Source organism: Myripristis murdjan, chromosome 6 (genome assembly GCF_902150065.1).
Source record: "Myripristis murdjan chromosome 6, fMyrMur1.1, whole genome shotgun sequence".
NCBI classification, from domain to species: Eukaryota; Metazoa; Chordata; class Actinopteri; order Holocentriformes; family Holocentridae; genus Myripristis; species Myripristis murdjan.
In genome coordinates this window covers 31567576-31582379 of record NC_043985.1, presented here as the reverse complement: position 1 = coordinate 31582379, position 14804 = coordinate 31567576, and positions in this window count along the sequence as shown.

The window sequence follows — 14804 nt, the reverse complement described above, 5'->3', positions numbered from 1 at the left end:
AGCTCTGACGAGTCAAAAATCACAGTTGGGAGGAACTTGTGGGTTTGCATGGCAGCATGGCAAATTTGTTTTTTTTGCAGCTGGCGAAACAAACAAGTTCACATTTTTACGTAAGCAGCAGAAAGTACGGCTGCGGCTGATGAGCAGTTTCAATTTCTTCTACACCATTAATCATTTTGTCTGCGCCATGTAATCGGCAAACGTTTAGGGTTGTTATATGATAAAGATTACAAGATTACGACTGATTCATTTCCAGGTAATCGAATATCAACCGTCTGCTTATTTTAGCACGACAGCAGTCTGAATGTCCTTAACGCAGGTGGAAGCTCGCCTGCTGAGAATAACCTGCGAAAAGACGAGATAAGAGAAAGACACCGAGTCACGGGTTGAGGAGGACGGCCCGACAGCTGACAGCTTCCCCTCCGCAGACGACCTGCAGCGAGGTGGGACGGGATTATTTCTGGCGCAGGTGTGCCTGGCATCGCACCTCACACCACCGCCCCTGAGCCACCTGCTAGTTCGTCCCGCTCTCCCGCCGCCTCACATGTTCCGGTTCAACACCGGGCGTGAGGAGCGGCGCAGATTATCCAAATATGTAGAAAATGTTCTCGGGGTGTATTGATGGTCCACAGCTGCTCCGGTTTCCTCCCACATTCCAGTCACACTCAGGTCAGAGGGGCTGCAGACTCCAAAAGGCAGGATGGTGTTGATGCATGTAATCCAGCAAATGATGAGCCTCACACTGAACTCTGATATACGGCATCGAGGAGGGTGAGTGATGTCGTACGGCAGCTTCCTCTGGATTCATTTAGCACCACGACTAATAAACTACCACCACTACAAGATGAAAAATGAAATAAAAATTAACAACGGCTGCACTAAACTTACAGAGGAAACGTTGATAGTTCAGATAGTTCAACCCAAAACTAACTAACTCAATCAGTTTAGTCATTTAATAATTCAAAATACAAAATATTCACTTGCTAAAGCTTAAAAAATTCAAAGACTGTCTTCTTTTTCTCTGTTCATATCATCATAAGATTAATACTTTTTTCTGGCTGCTGCTCAGACTAAGGGAACGATTTGAAGACATCAGTTCCTGTGAGATTTTGTCTAAATTATTGATTAATCTAAAAAATTATCAATAGATTAATCAACAGTGAAAATGACTGTAAAGCCCTTTGAGACAAGTTTGTGTCAAAGGGCAACTTAGAGTTGATTTGGTTATTTATAATCAACTTATACTTTATAATTTAGGCTTGGGACAAGTTTTAAAAAGCAGAACCAGGGCGTCCCAGTAGCTCTCCTGGTAGAGTGTGTACCACATATCAAGTCCTGACTGCAGTGGCCTGGGTTCAAATCCAGCCTGGATCCTTTACCCTAACCCCCCACACCCCACACACACACCCCCTGAAGCACCACCAAATTTTAATCTGCAAGTAATATTTGGGTACCACTGAGGCAACAGACTGCCTGGAAAAAGAGACCACTCTCCATACTTTCATGTAAATTGAAAAGGCTTTTCCTAGAAAATCTGCACAAATGCAAGCTCAGTGCAAAAACTAAGAACCACATTTACAGCAGAATCCACTTTTTAAGACTCCAGCACAGAAATTGCATCAGCATCAGCGCAGCAGCCCAGGCAGAGAGAAAAAAAAAAACAAAACAGAGACAATAGCACATCTATGAAAGGCAGACTTTGTGTGTGTGTGTGTGTGTGTGTGTGTGTGTGAGTGAGAGAGAGAGAGAGAGAGAGAGAGAGAGAGAGAGAGAGTGTGTGTGTTAGGTTTCACATTGAGTACGTTTACATGCACACCATATTCCGGTTCGGCTCAATATTCCGGTTAAGGTAACTGCGCCGCGGCAACTGGAATATTCCGTTTACATGTTACTTGGCATGCCCCCGTGTTTCGGCGTATTCCACTCTCTGACGTAATGCGACACTCAGCCGCGGGGGGCAGCAGCACGCGTATAGGCGTCTGGTCTGCCGGAAAAACAGACGAAGAAGTCTTCTTCCTCGTCTTCTTCTACTTTTTCTTCTTCTTCTGTCGCTATTTCTATGTTTTCTCCCATCGATATCCTCTGTGATATTTAAGTCTTTCATTAGCTGAAGGCGGACTGCAGTCTCCTGGCTCTTGCTGCTGTTCGCCATGCCGTTTTCCCCGCTTGCAGGTAACCATAGCAACAAAGACGCCACAGACGCCTTGTGAGTCGAGCATGCGCAGTCGTGACTGAATATTCCGGTTCGGGGAGTTTTCCGACTAAGGTGGTTACATGCCCCAATATTCCGGTTGGAACAGGAATATTCCAGGGGGCTTATTCGGAATTCTCTCCAACCGGAATATGACCTTAATCGGGTTCGGTGCGTGTTTACATGACACGTGCGCAACCGGAATATTGCGAATATTCCGGTTAATACAGGAATAAGGTCTGCATGTAAACGTGCTCATTGCCTCTTCCAGGAGAAACCCTGTTAAGTATTTTAATGTGTTCAGTACTGAATACACTTTTGTGCCTACATGCCGGTGCATGCCTCTCTCCGTGTGTGTGTGCGTGAGTGCGTGCATGTGTGTGTGTGTGAGTGTGTGTTGCCTCAGCCTGGCTAAATGGATTTCCATTTTGTATTGGTTTCACCAGAGAGCTGTGGTGTGATATGAATGTAGTATCAAGGGAGGCCTTTTCCATCCCACTTAGGAAAAAAAGTGTGAAAAGAACCACATCTAATGGAGAGACTGGGGTCTATTAAAGGAACAGTTCACCACAAAATGAAAATTCAGTCTTTACGGGCTCTCCTCGGTGAGAGTCCAAACTCGCCAAACACACATCAAATTTCTCCAAAGAGCCCGAGCGAGCTGTGGACCGGCGCCTGCACAGCGGCTCCCTCATTATCTTGTAAATGTTCCTCCCTGATCGCTGGGATGGCCGACCCACCCCAGCACTTCAGATAAAGACTCTGCACTCTGCCACGAGGCACCGAGGATAACCAGGTCAATACTGGACGTCTGGACCCACAGTCCAGTTGTATCGCCACAGACCATTTGGATTAGGCTGCAGGAGAAATCTGACGCATATTTTCTGCTTTTTTTTTTTTTTTTAGCAGTAAAAATATTCTGGCCTCGTTAACTCAGATGCTGAGGAGAGCTGAGATGGAACAACATGCACTAACTGTGTTTGCTGATCCCTCCAACTCCAGCAGAGTTTTGACTGAAACTGAATTAAACAGATAATGTCTTAATCCTCAGTTTGAACAGTCTTTAACCAGCTGACATGAAGTGCAGTGTTTTGTAGTAAATGGTCCTGTATTAGGCCTCGTACTCGGGCTGGGATGATGTGCTTACCTCCCGATTCGATACTATCACGATAATTGGGTGGCATTCTGTATGTATTGCGATTCTTAAGTATTGTGATTCTACATGTATTGCAATTCGATATTAGGATTTACAGCTGTCCCTCGCTATAACGCGGTTCACCTTTCGCGGCCTCGCAGTTTTGCGGATTTTTTTTTAAGTGCAATTTTGCATGCTTTTTTTTTTTTTTTACAGCGCATTGTGTTCTGCGTCCTGATTGGCTAAGGGACTGTAGACCATTGTCAATCAATCTCCTCCGTGCCGTGTCTCCTGTACAGTACAGAATGTGTTCATTCTATAATACTGGACTTATTTTTCTACGAAGGTTTGAACTTTGAGAGTTTAAACAAGAGAGAAAAGTGAGAAAATGTTAATGCCTGTGTGAGAAAAGTGTATAAAGTGTGTAGTGAGGAGTTTTACAGCCTTAAAACATCTAGAGTAATTGTAAAAAATAAAGCTGACTACTTCGCGGATTTCGCCTATTGCGTGTTATTTTTAGAACGTAACTCCCGCGATAAATGAGGGACCACTGTATTGCGATTTTTGTCTTTTGATTAGCATGAGGTGGGCGTGTCTGCACAGGGGAGAGCCGTGGGAGCCCAGAGAGCCCATTTTCATTCAGACACCTGGACGTCTTTGAAAATAGCCATGCTAGTTTTTCCCTCGCCAAAATTTTGCACAACTTTGGAGCGATATTATTTAGTCTGTTTGCCGACAGCTTTCAATCGATTTAGTGACTTAAAAAAACATTTCGATTTTTTTTTTTAAAAACCTACAAACCTTAAGTGAATCGATTTTTTTCCCCACACCCCTAACTAGAGCCTCTGAAACTGTGATAGTTTAACGTTGGAATAGCTGCGATATTTTCAGAAACGCTTTATGATCCCCAAGGGGAAATTGGGTAAATCGAATCTCATGGTGTGTCTTACTGGGAAGGTTGACCACGGGACTTTTTTTTTTTTTTTTTTAAAGGGAGAGCAAATGATCCACTCATCTGCAGCATTGTTTTTATATCCATGCAGTGAGAAAGCAGCAAGGTGGCAAAGCGGTGGCGGCGCAGGAGAGGCAGCAGACCTCTCCAGTATTTCTGCTCACTTCCATGGGGATTTTCGTGTTGCACTTGGAGGCATTTTTTCTGTGGCACTCAGCTACATCATGTATTACTGGTGCTCTGTGTGGTTTTTAAGAGGTAACAACTGCAGTGCGCTCCCATAAGGCCTGTGGTACAATTTACCACAGCACATGTGGTGTCGGCTCTTTGTGCCACGGGCCTTAATTGCACCGATTTTCCACTGCCACAGAATTTAGTCAAACTGTGATACATAAATCAAGTCCCATACAGAGGAAAAACAAGATTTCCAAGTGTAACGTATTTTAAAAGGTGAACCTGCGCAGGTGCTTCTCCTGTCATGTCTCCTGCGCATGTCACAGCCTCTGGCGAGACTCTGTTTTGATTCATTAGCGAGCTCTTCAGTTCCACTTAAGACTCTTGTAGGCTGCACAATTAAGAGAAGGAGGAGGAAAAGAAAGCCTTGAGAGGGGCTTAATTTTTTACCAAACTGCAGAAACACACACAGTCCTCTCAGAGCGAAGGTTGTGCCTGATGGATTTCAAAACAAGTTAACTTTTTTTTTTTTTATGGTGTGCAGTTCCTGGGGGATAAATCAAGCCGCTCAGCAGAGAAAAACTCCTTCACTCTGGTTGTAACTGAATGATCTGAATACACCGGCAGAGCTCAGGCGTGCACACTGGCGGCTGAGCACACCTGTAATGAACCTCTTATCCACTAGATTTCAAACTGGGCTCCCGGGACCGCTGCTGGTCCTTGAGGAGACTCCAGCAAAGGACTGGTTTAATTTCACTGCAGTTTAATTCATTTAGAGCAACGATAGGGAGAAAGTGTTACGGGCATGCCCCGTTTTAATTTGAGGTTTTACTTTCCTCCGCAGTGTCCCTGCCTGCCGCACCAACAGCCGTCTAGCTCTCTGCCAAATTACATCCAGTGACGGCAATCTTCTCCGGCTAAATCTTATCAAATGGCATAAGCTGTACCTATTTTAAGAGGTTGTGGGGTGGAGGGGGGTGGGGGCTTGACATGGAAATGTTTGGACGCCACTGCTCTTATCTTCCTCCTGCTCGAAACAGACAGGATGAGTGACACAGAGCAGAGAGGGAGAGAGAGAGAGAGAGAGAGAGAGAGAGAGAAACTTAGCCACCCCGCCCCGCCCCCCCCTTATCCTCTCCCCTTTGCAATCTTCACCTCTTTTTCCGAGCCGGCGAAAAAGCTGCCCCTCCATCTATTCTACCCTTCACGGCGCTCTGACTGCTGTCGTCTCTTAGCAACGCCGCCAGGCAAATCAATGGGGGTTGAGGGTAGAGAGAGGGAGCAAAGATTGGAGAAAGGGGAGGAGAGAGAGAGAGAGAGGGAGGTGGCGAGAGGACAAAAGGGGAGGAAGAAGAGGCTGAGTAGACAGAGGAATGGAGGGGGGGTCAGGAGCGGGGTGAGAAGGTCTGAGTGGAGGAGGTGGGAAAGAGGAGACGCAGGAAAAGAGAAGATGGGGTGAAGGGGGAGAAAGAGACTGGGGCGGGGGGGGGACCAAATCCCAAGATACACAACGTCCCTGCATCCATAATCTTTTTCCACCAAAAACTTCCAAACAGAAACACCGGCTGCACTGGGACACTTTCACACACAATCATATTATACTGATGAAATTTGTGTTATAGTATGATTTGTCAGAGTTTTACCTATGCATTATTGCAAATATCTCACCATACACATGATGATATGTGACTGCATACACACATTTCTGGAATTGTTTATTGATTAGAGCTAGGGCTGAATGATATATCGTTATCATATCGTTCATATTAATATCTCAAAAGGCAATGATGTGAACGAATGAAGGTTAGGCCTAAAACAGTGATTGGCCTGTTCTGATCAAAAATACATACATATACATATATTTTGTGAGGTAAGTGCACTTTGTACATCCAGTTGGATTATTATGCTTTTTTTCCCCAAGAATGCTCTATTTTCACTGTTTTTGCAGTTAAAATATTGTTGAAGCAAAATGTTGCAGCAAAATGTTTGATTTAATTATTTTACTATTATAAGACTAAGACTGGGATTACTTTTCTGGAGTAACTGCATTTTTTCACCATCTGTTTTTTTTGCTTTTTTTCTGAAAGAATGCTTAATTTTCACTGCTGCAGCTCTTAGAATTTCAAAAAAAAAAAAAAAAAAAAAAGTGTGAAGCCATAATACAATCGAGATACTTGGCATAAATATCGAGGTATGAAATTTGTCCATATCGTGCAGCCCTATTACCAATGCATGATTGCAAATATCTCACCAACGCCTGATACCTCCCCTGATGCTGCCTTTTCCTAAAGATAGATAACTACTTACACACATTTCTGAATTAATTTTTTTTTTCTCCATTACTTATATTGATTAGAGCTGCAAACGTCACTCTAAAATATAAAGCTGTTACTCAAATGATGGCCATAAGGAGAGACACAGAGAGAGAGAGAGTAAGGAAGGAGGCGGGGGTGCAGCCAGGCATGATGCAGACAACAACGCACCCCGGCCGGGCAAGAGGAGCTGCAAGGTGCCGCTGGCCCCGGTGCAGACCACCGTGCAGCGGGGAGGGTGGCTGATGCATGGCTCTCCTTGCTCATTCCCACCAGTGTTCACGTATGGCTGGTTCATCGCATCAACACTTGACAAGAGCCCGTGTAAATGAGTGTTTTGAGCCGCTCACCTTGCTCTGCTGGCCGGGTGAAAACCTCCAAACCGCCGCGGCTCCCGGCAGCCGGTGCTCCCGGTCAGGTGCCGCCGCTGCCGCTAGATCTCAGGCATCAATCAGGCAGTTTCTTTCGTCGTTACTGGAATATAAATGTGGCGTTTTTTCTTTTTTTTCTTCTTTCCTCCGTCTTCACTCTTTCTGAATGCAAGGAGAGGAGAAAGACGGCCGAGCGACTGGCTGCAGTCTCGGGAATCCGTTCGCGTTAAAATGACAAAAAAATACAAACCCGCCGATGCGCTCCGCTCCTGCCGAGCGAACGGGCTCCAGATGTTGGCGGCCACACGGACGCTGCCCTTGTCGAGGTGGGAAAACGAGCCTCCAGCACCGCGTTCAATAGGACGAAAACACGAAAACAGCACCGCGGGCTCTCCCCCGGGACAGCCGCTACACGACGAGTCAGGAGGCGGCGTTGGTCGGTGTCTTCCTGGGAGGACAGTCCTAGTGCAACCCGACGGCCAGCGGCGTCAAGTTAACCACCATTAAACACGACTTCCGGTGATCTCTTTCAAAATAAAGACACGGGCGCCTGAGTTTGCAACTGGAGAGTCAAGTCAGAAGCTTTTTGAAACGCACGGAACAGCCTTCCAAAGTGATAAAGTGATTTAAAAAATAGGTTTAAGGATGGAATGTACTCTAAATGAATATGTAGGAGTCTGTCAGCATGCATAGGGAACCATGATCTATCTAAAAAAAAAAAAAAAATTGCACATTGCCCACATCTATGCACATTGTATACATCGATGCACACTGTTTTTTTTTTTGCACATTGTTTTTTGCACATTGGGTACTTAGATCTTTAGATCTCGAGTGTCATCTTTTATTCTTTATTTTTTATATTCTTTATTTTTTATTATTCTTTATTTTTTATTTACTTAATCTTGTACTCTGGATACTGCTGAAAACTATGAATTTCCTTCGGGATGAATAAAGTATCTATCTATCTATCTATCTATCTATCTGATCTCAGGCCTTGTTTACAAAATGCACCAACAAAATGCCTCATCAGATTGCTATCCCGAGTAAAAAGTTCATCCCAAGAAGCATCCGAGAAGTAGTGGTTTGGCAAGTTGGTTTCAAATGCTTCTTGGTTGTGTTTTCACCTGGATTTTTATGTGGTTAAAAATAATAATTACACTAGTCTAGGCATTCCTGATTACCAAGGTTATTGTAGTTGACTGAATCTAAACATAAAAACTAAAATTGGATTTGTAAATACTCTCTAGTTAACTGATATGAAAATAAAAACTAGACTTAAGTAAAAAATGAAAACTAACTGAGATGATGGTGTGCACTTATGAACTAACTAAAATAAGATTAAAAATATAGAGAAAATGTGTTTAGTTTGAGTCTTTGTCAGTTTGGTCAGATGTGTGAGCACAACCAGCATGAGGAGGCGCTGGTGCTGATGTTTATTAAGACTGGGACATCGACATGACACAAAATTGACACTCCCCATATTAGAATAAAAAATCTAATACTAATACTTAAACTAATAAAAATTCAACTAAAACTAAGCATTTTTAAACAATACAAAACTAAACCGAAATGAGTAAACCCACTATGGAAACTGCACTCAATTGAAAACAAAAATAAAAATAAATGAAATAAAAATAAAAACATAACATAATAAACATAATAAAAACTATAAAAACTACTGATTATTCAAGACATTTTCTAGGTCAAGTGTAAACACCCCGGACAGCTCCAGTCATCATCACCATCAAGAGCTCATTTAACTGGACACCATAATGAGAGTTTAATTCTACATTTAATTCAATATCCACTGAGTAGCTATTTTTCTTAATTGATTGATTGATTGGTTGGTTGGTTGGTTGGTTGGTTGATTGATTGATTGCAAGCCTCAAAGCCACTTGCAGACACATTTGCGCTTTTATTTTGAAGGAAGAGCCGTTTAACTTCCGGTGTGGCTCGTGTTTTCTCTCTGTAACTTGACGGCAGGAGCGGGTTCCCTCAGAGGGAAAACACGGGCGCGAGGGTCCACAGGAATTACGCGGCTCGGGGACGTTTGTAGTTTTATTTGTAGTTCGGAAGCAAACAACTGCGCATGTCCAGCACCGTGACTCGCGAGCCCATCACTGACAAATGACAATTTTTATTTATTTATTTATTTTGCAGAAACACTTGATGCAGGTCAATAAGTTATGAGAGCCACGTTGCACTGCGACCTCTGACTCTGCAGAAAATCCATGTTTGGCATGAATTTCATCACCCAGTCATAAGGAATGTGTAGAGAAGTGCAGGGATTTATTTTGAAAAATGCCCCCCCCCCACATTTTGACCTTATATGAACCTTGAGGATGTAGATATAAGCTGTACCTCATAATAACTGACACCTATTTGAATGTGTGTGGATGGTGTTTACCATGAAAAATGAGAGTTAATGGTAAAATATGATGTTTTTTGTTACACTGATGGACATTTTGCCTTATGAGTCACAGTTTATTGGTCTAATTATTTACCACTGAATATGGTAGATGCACTATAATAATGTTGGGACCCTATTTGGTGCTTTAAAGCCACGGCGCCTCGCCTCATTGCCCTGCTTTGCAAAGCACTGTGGAATCTGTAGTCTTCACACAGCGTGCCTCATTGGGGATTGCTCCCACAGACGGCAACCTTTCAAAATGTGACAGAACAGGCATCTTCACTCACGTCACGTCTCTGCTGAAAATGGCCTGTATCAGAGCTTTAATGTTTTTAATACAAACACCCCATAAAACAGATATCAGAGCTTATTATTATTATGACCTGAGACTGATAACAGAGGAGTGTGGAGGCGAGGATTGAGATATACGCAAGCTATTTTTTGACTCGGTGGTTTTTCCATTGCATTTAATGACCTGCTGGCCTTTTATATTCAAATTCTAAAGGTTATGAGTTATTTTCAGCTGCAGCCTCGGAGCCGAGTCTGCTCCCAAAACTGGCCCCTGAATAAAAGCATGGTACCATGTCCATAAAATCTTACTCATTATGCACCCAAGCTCAACACTGCAGTACAGCAGAGACGATTTGTAATGTTTCTGTCACTGATAGCTTTATTGACCCATCCTCCCCTTGTACTGCTGCTCCTTAATTATGAGAATTAGCCGTAGTGAAGAATTTATGATAAGTGGCCTATCCAGTTTGACATTTTCCAGGGAAAACAACAGTTTATTCAATAATATTATCTCAGTAGTATGTAAGGATGTTGCTCCTGTGAAATAAAATGGAAAATACCCTTGGTTGTTCGCTCCCTGCGGTTTTAAATTTAACATACATGCTGTTAGATGGGAGGAAAACAGCTCTAGGACACAGGAGACAGCATTTGCTTGACTAAAAAAAACATGCCAGTGCCCATGCTGAGGTTATAATCAAATGTCCCGTGCTGCAGAAACAATGTTTAAATCAACTATTCCCTGGCTCTGATGAATGACCCTCGCCTTCAACTGGTAAATACATTTTATTTTTTTTATTTTTATTTTTACCACAAATGTAGATTAGGCAGAGATTTTTTCCTCTGTGGTCTGACTCTTGATGAGCACAAAGGTTTCATTTTTGCATGTAGATGCACCAGAAGGGCTGACAAAAAAAAAAAAAAAAAAAAATGAATACAAACCCTCCCATTAAATGAAATGGCCAGCATAATGCCACTGGTCTACATAAAGAAGCTTTTCAGTGAAAAGACGATTCATGCAAAGGAATAAAGGGGCAGGGGACTTTTAAAGCTCAGGAAAACTATCACAAGAACCTCAAGTGGAGACTGAAAAGGGAAACTTTGAACTGCTTTCGGGCAGGAAGGTGTTCAGGCACTATGGGGTTACAGATGTCATTTATCCTTCCCTTCTTGTTTTGTGAGGAGCAGCAGACAGTCTGTGGTGAAGCAGACGGCTGCAGGAGTCTCAGCGCTCAGCAGCCACAGTGACTGAAAATGGAGTAAAACAAAAAACAGCAGAAACTCTCATGGGCAGCAGTGGTGTGGTGGCCGGCTCAGGGTGACAGACAGTCCTTGCAGATGTGATGGATATTCGTGCACAGATGGAGCGCAGCGCCATCAGCAGGCAAGTCCAGGAACAACCACAGAAGAGTGAGCAGGATGGACGAGGTTACAGAGCTGTGGGCTGTGAGCAGCAGGCCTGAGCGACAGGAACGGGATAAAATGTCCAAAATCTTTAATAAAATACCTTAATTTCAATATTATGACAGCAGTGTAGAGATGACTGTTGAATATTCATTCTTCGATGACATATTTACTCACAAGAGATTTGTGATTAACAATCATCAGAAACATAACAGTTGAGTAAGTTCAGAAAATTGCCTCCCTTTATTGAAATATCTATATATTTCAATAAAGGGATATCTAGTCATGTTATCAATATACTGATTAATTAGTTGCTTCAGCCCTAGTGTCTAAAAAACATGCTCCATGATACAGCAGGTTGTCCACATGACTTAAAAATAAATCACTGACAAAAAACAATGAAGCAACAACTCGCATACTAATTAAGACAAAAAAAGAAGGACGCCAAATGAGGCCAGCTGGCGCACACAAAAACGGACTTTTAAGTGAGAAATTACAAAAGTGATAAAATGTGCAAAAACTGAAAAGGACACAAGAAAATGTGTAAACAATTGGCCAAAAAAAAAAAAAAAAATGGAAACCTGACAGTCAAAGCAGTTCTTTCAATTATCAGGCTTTTATTATATGAGGCTAAATATATTCTAATAAGACCTGGAAATAAAAAAGAAAATGTCTCAGTATAATTTTTAATAGAGGGAGCCATATTTGACTATATATTTAAATATACATCTGTCAGTTGTGTATACAAGCCACAGGCAAAATGGCTATTAATCCTGCATGGAGGCCAAACCAGAACAATGTGCTGTGTAGCAAATATGAATAATAAACCACAAAAATAAATAAATAAAAATAAACATTTCCTCATTACCATCAGGGGCCTGAAAGCCTCTCAGGTAAAAGTTGCATTTGCATTCAACCTGTGAGAGACGTCTGTCCACATCTCCCCTCCTCTTGTTGTCGGTGCGTTTATTCAACAGGAAGTGAAGGTCAGACACGCGCGTGTTACAAAGTGAGGGGAAAACAGGAGCCGAGTGCAGAGAGACACGTCGGGGCTGAGTGTATGAAAACAAAATGTAAGTATTTATTGGCATCCGGCAGGAAACAACAGCAGGGAAAACAGCAAAACACAGGAAACAGGAGAATCATCAAAAACCATCAGGGCTTCAGACGGAGGCACAGACAAACAGATGATGATGTACACTCACCAGCCACTTTATTAGGTACAAAACTAGTTATTAACAGATGCAGTATATCTAATCAGCCAATCACATGGCAGCAACTCAGTGAATTTAGGCCTGTAGACATGGTCAAAGTTCAAACTGAGTGTCAGAACAGGGAAGAAAGGGGCTTCAGACAACCATCTCTTAGGTTTGCAGAGAACGGTTCGAAAAATAGAAAATATCCAGAGAGAGGTGGTTCTCTGGGTGAAAACGCCTTGTTGATCAAACGGCAGCAGGAAGTCAAACACCCAGGCGTTCCAGCCGAGGTCTGCAGAGGAGCGTCTCTGGATGCACGACACGTCCGACCTGGAGGCAGATGGGCTGCAGCTGGCAAATCTGCAGCGCCTGCGTGACTCCATCGTGTCAGTATGGACCAAAGTCTCTGAGGAACGTCTCCAGCACCTTGTTGAATCTACGGCATAAAGAATTAAAGCTCTTCTGAAGGCAAGCGGGGGTTCAACCTGCTACTAACACGGTGAACCTAATTATAAAGGCTGCATTTACACTTCAGCTCTTAATGCCCAGTTCTGATTTAGAGCCTAGATCTGATTTTTTTTTTTGACTGCCTGTCTGTTTACACTGACTTTGAAGTGACCCATATCTGATATCACTGTGTCTTCACTTTGTTAACACCTGAAACAACCTGCATGCACACACACCCAAAACGCAGATTATTCCACCAGCTGCCGTCAGCCATCGATTTCCCTCTTTAACAGTCTGTGCAGCCCCGAGATTTCCCTGGTTTGGTTTTAATCTTCCAGAGGTGTGTTGTTTGTTTTGGCAGTGTGTGTGTGTGTGTGTGTGTGTGTGTGTGTGTATGTCATTGATGATGACATACACATCATCAATGTGTATGTCATCATCAATGACAGGGTATATCCAATCTGTCCGATTGCACTGCAGTCACATTGGCAGAAATCTGATTCAAATCTGATTTTTATCCACATGATCAAAGCCTGATTTGGATCGGATGATATCTGATTCCATGTATGTTTTTTTCCTGTTTACTCGTCATGACACATATCTGAACTGGGCCACATGGGAGAAAAATATCGGAATTGGTGTCATTTGAACCATGTGGTGTAAATGTGACCAAAGTGGCTGGGGAGTGTGTGTGTTTGTGTGTGTGTGTGTGTGTGTGTATCACCACTGACGGCACAAGAAACACCTGACATGAGCAGCTGGCATTATACCTCTGCCCCATTCTGTGTGATTTTTTTGTTAACAGGATATCTCTAAAAGCTGTTAATGGATTTGCATGCAACTCGGTGAAAAGGTGATCAAGGGCCAAGGAAGACGTGATTGGTGGGCGTGGCCTCACAGCAGATTATCACAACATCACCTGGGAAAAGAAGCACAGATGATCTTTTCACACTGACTGGCCTCTGTGGGGGTGAGGCGGCAGATTTGATTCACTTTTGGTGAAAATCCAACATGTGGAGCAGGGACATCTCGACAGCTGCACGGTGTCGGTGGAGGTTTTTTCATGTTCTCCAAGGTTTGGAGTGGGGATGCTCAAACTATATTTATATTTTCTCTCTTTCTACTTCTTATAATTTCACTTATGCTTATATAATTTTTTCTCTGGATAATTTGAGCAACTGCAACTGACCCAATTTCCCCTCTGAGATCAATAAAGTATCTCTGATTTCTGAATATTCAACAAGTAGGTCAAGAGCTGATGACTGGGCTATAGGCTTATTGATTTCATTCTTTTTTTTTTTTTCTTTTTTTTTACCACCGAGATTCATACCTCAACATATAAGCTATTAATATCTGGGAATTCATTACTTTGCATCCATTTGTGCAATCTGTCTCATGTTTGAATCTTTCGAGATTTGCTCTTTGCCTTCTTTTGAACTCATTTGATGACAAACTTGGAAATGCGTGCATAGTAATCTGAGAACGCGTCGGAAGTGAAGAACCACATTTATTTTGTTTTATTTGTTTATTTGATAAGAACAGAGCACATTAATGCACATCAGTGTATTGTATTTGCATATTGTGCATACTCTGAGTCCAATTTATCCGCTCCACCTGCACAATCTAATCCAGTCCAATCCAGCTGTTGTGCCATAAAGTTTCCTTTCCTGCTGCCTGTAATGCTCAGCTTTTCTTGTTGTCACAGTAATGGAGGTGCTCATTCACTTCTATGTTTGGCATTGAGCTCATAGTTAGTGCTGCTGTTGGACTGGGCTGCATTTTATTGAGAGGTGTTTCCACTATTCTGTCCACCCTTATGTATATAAATACAGAGGGACAAAAAGTTGGAAACACCTCTCAATATAATGTAGTCCAGTAGCAGACCTCTGCAAACTACAACCTCAGTAATAAACACAGAATTAAA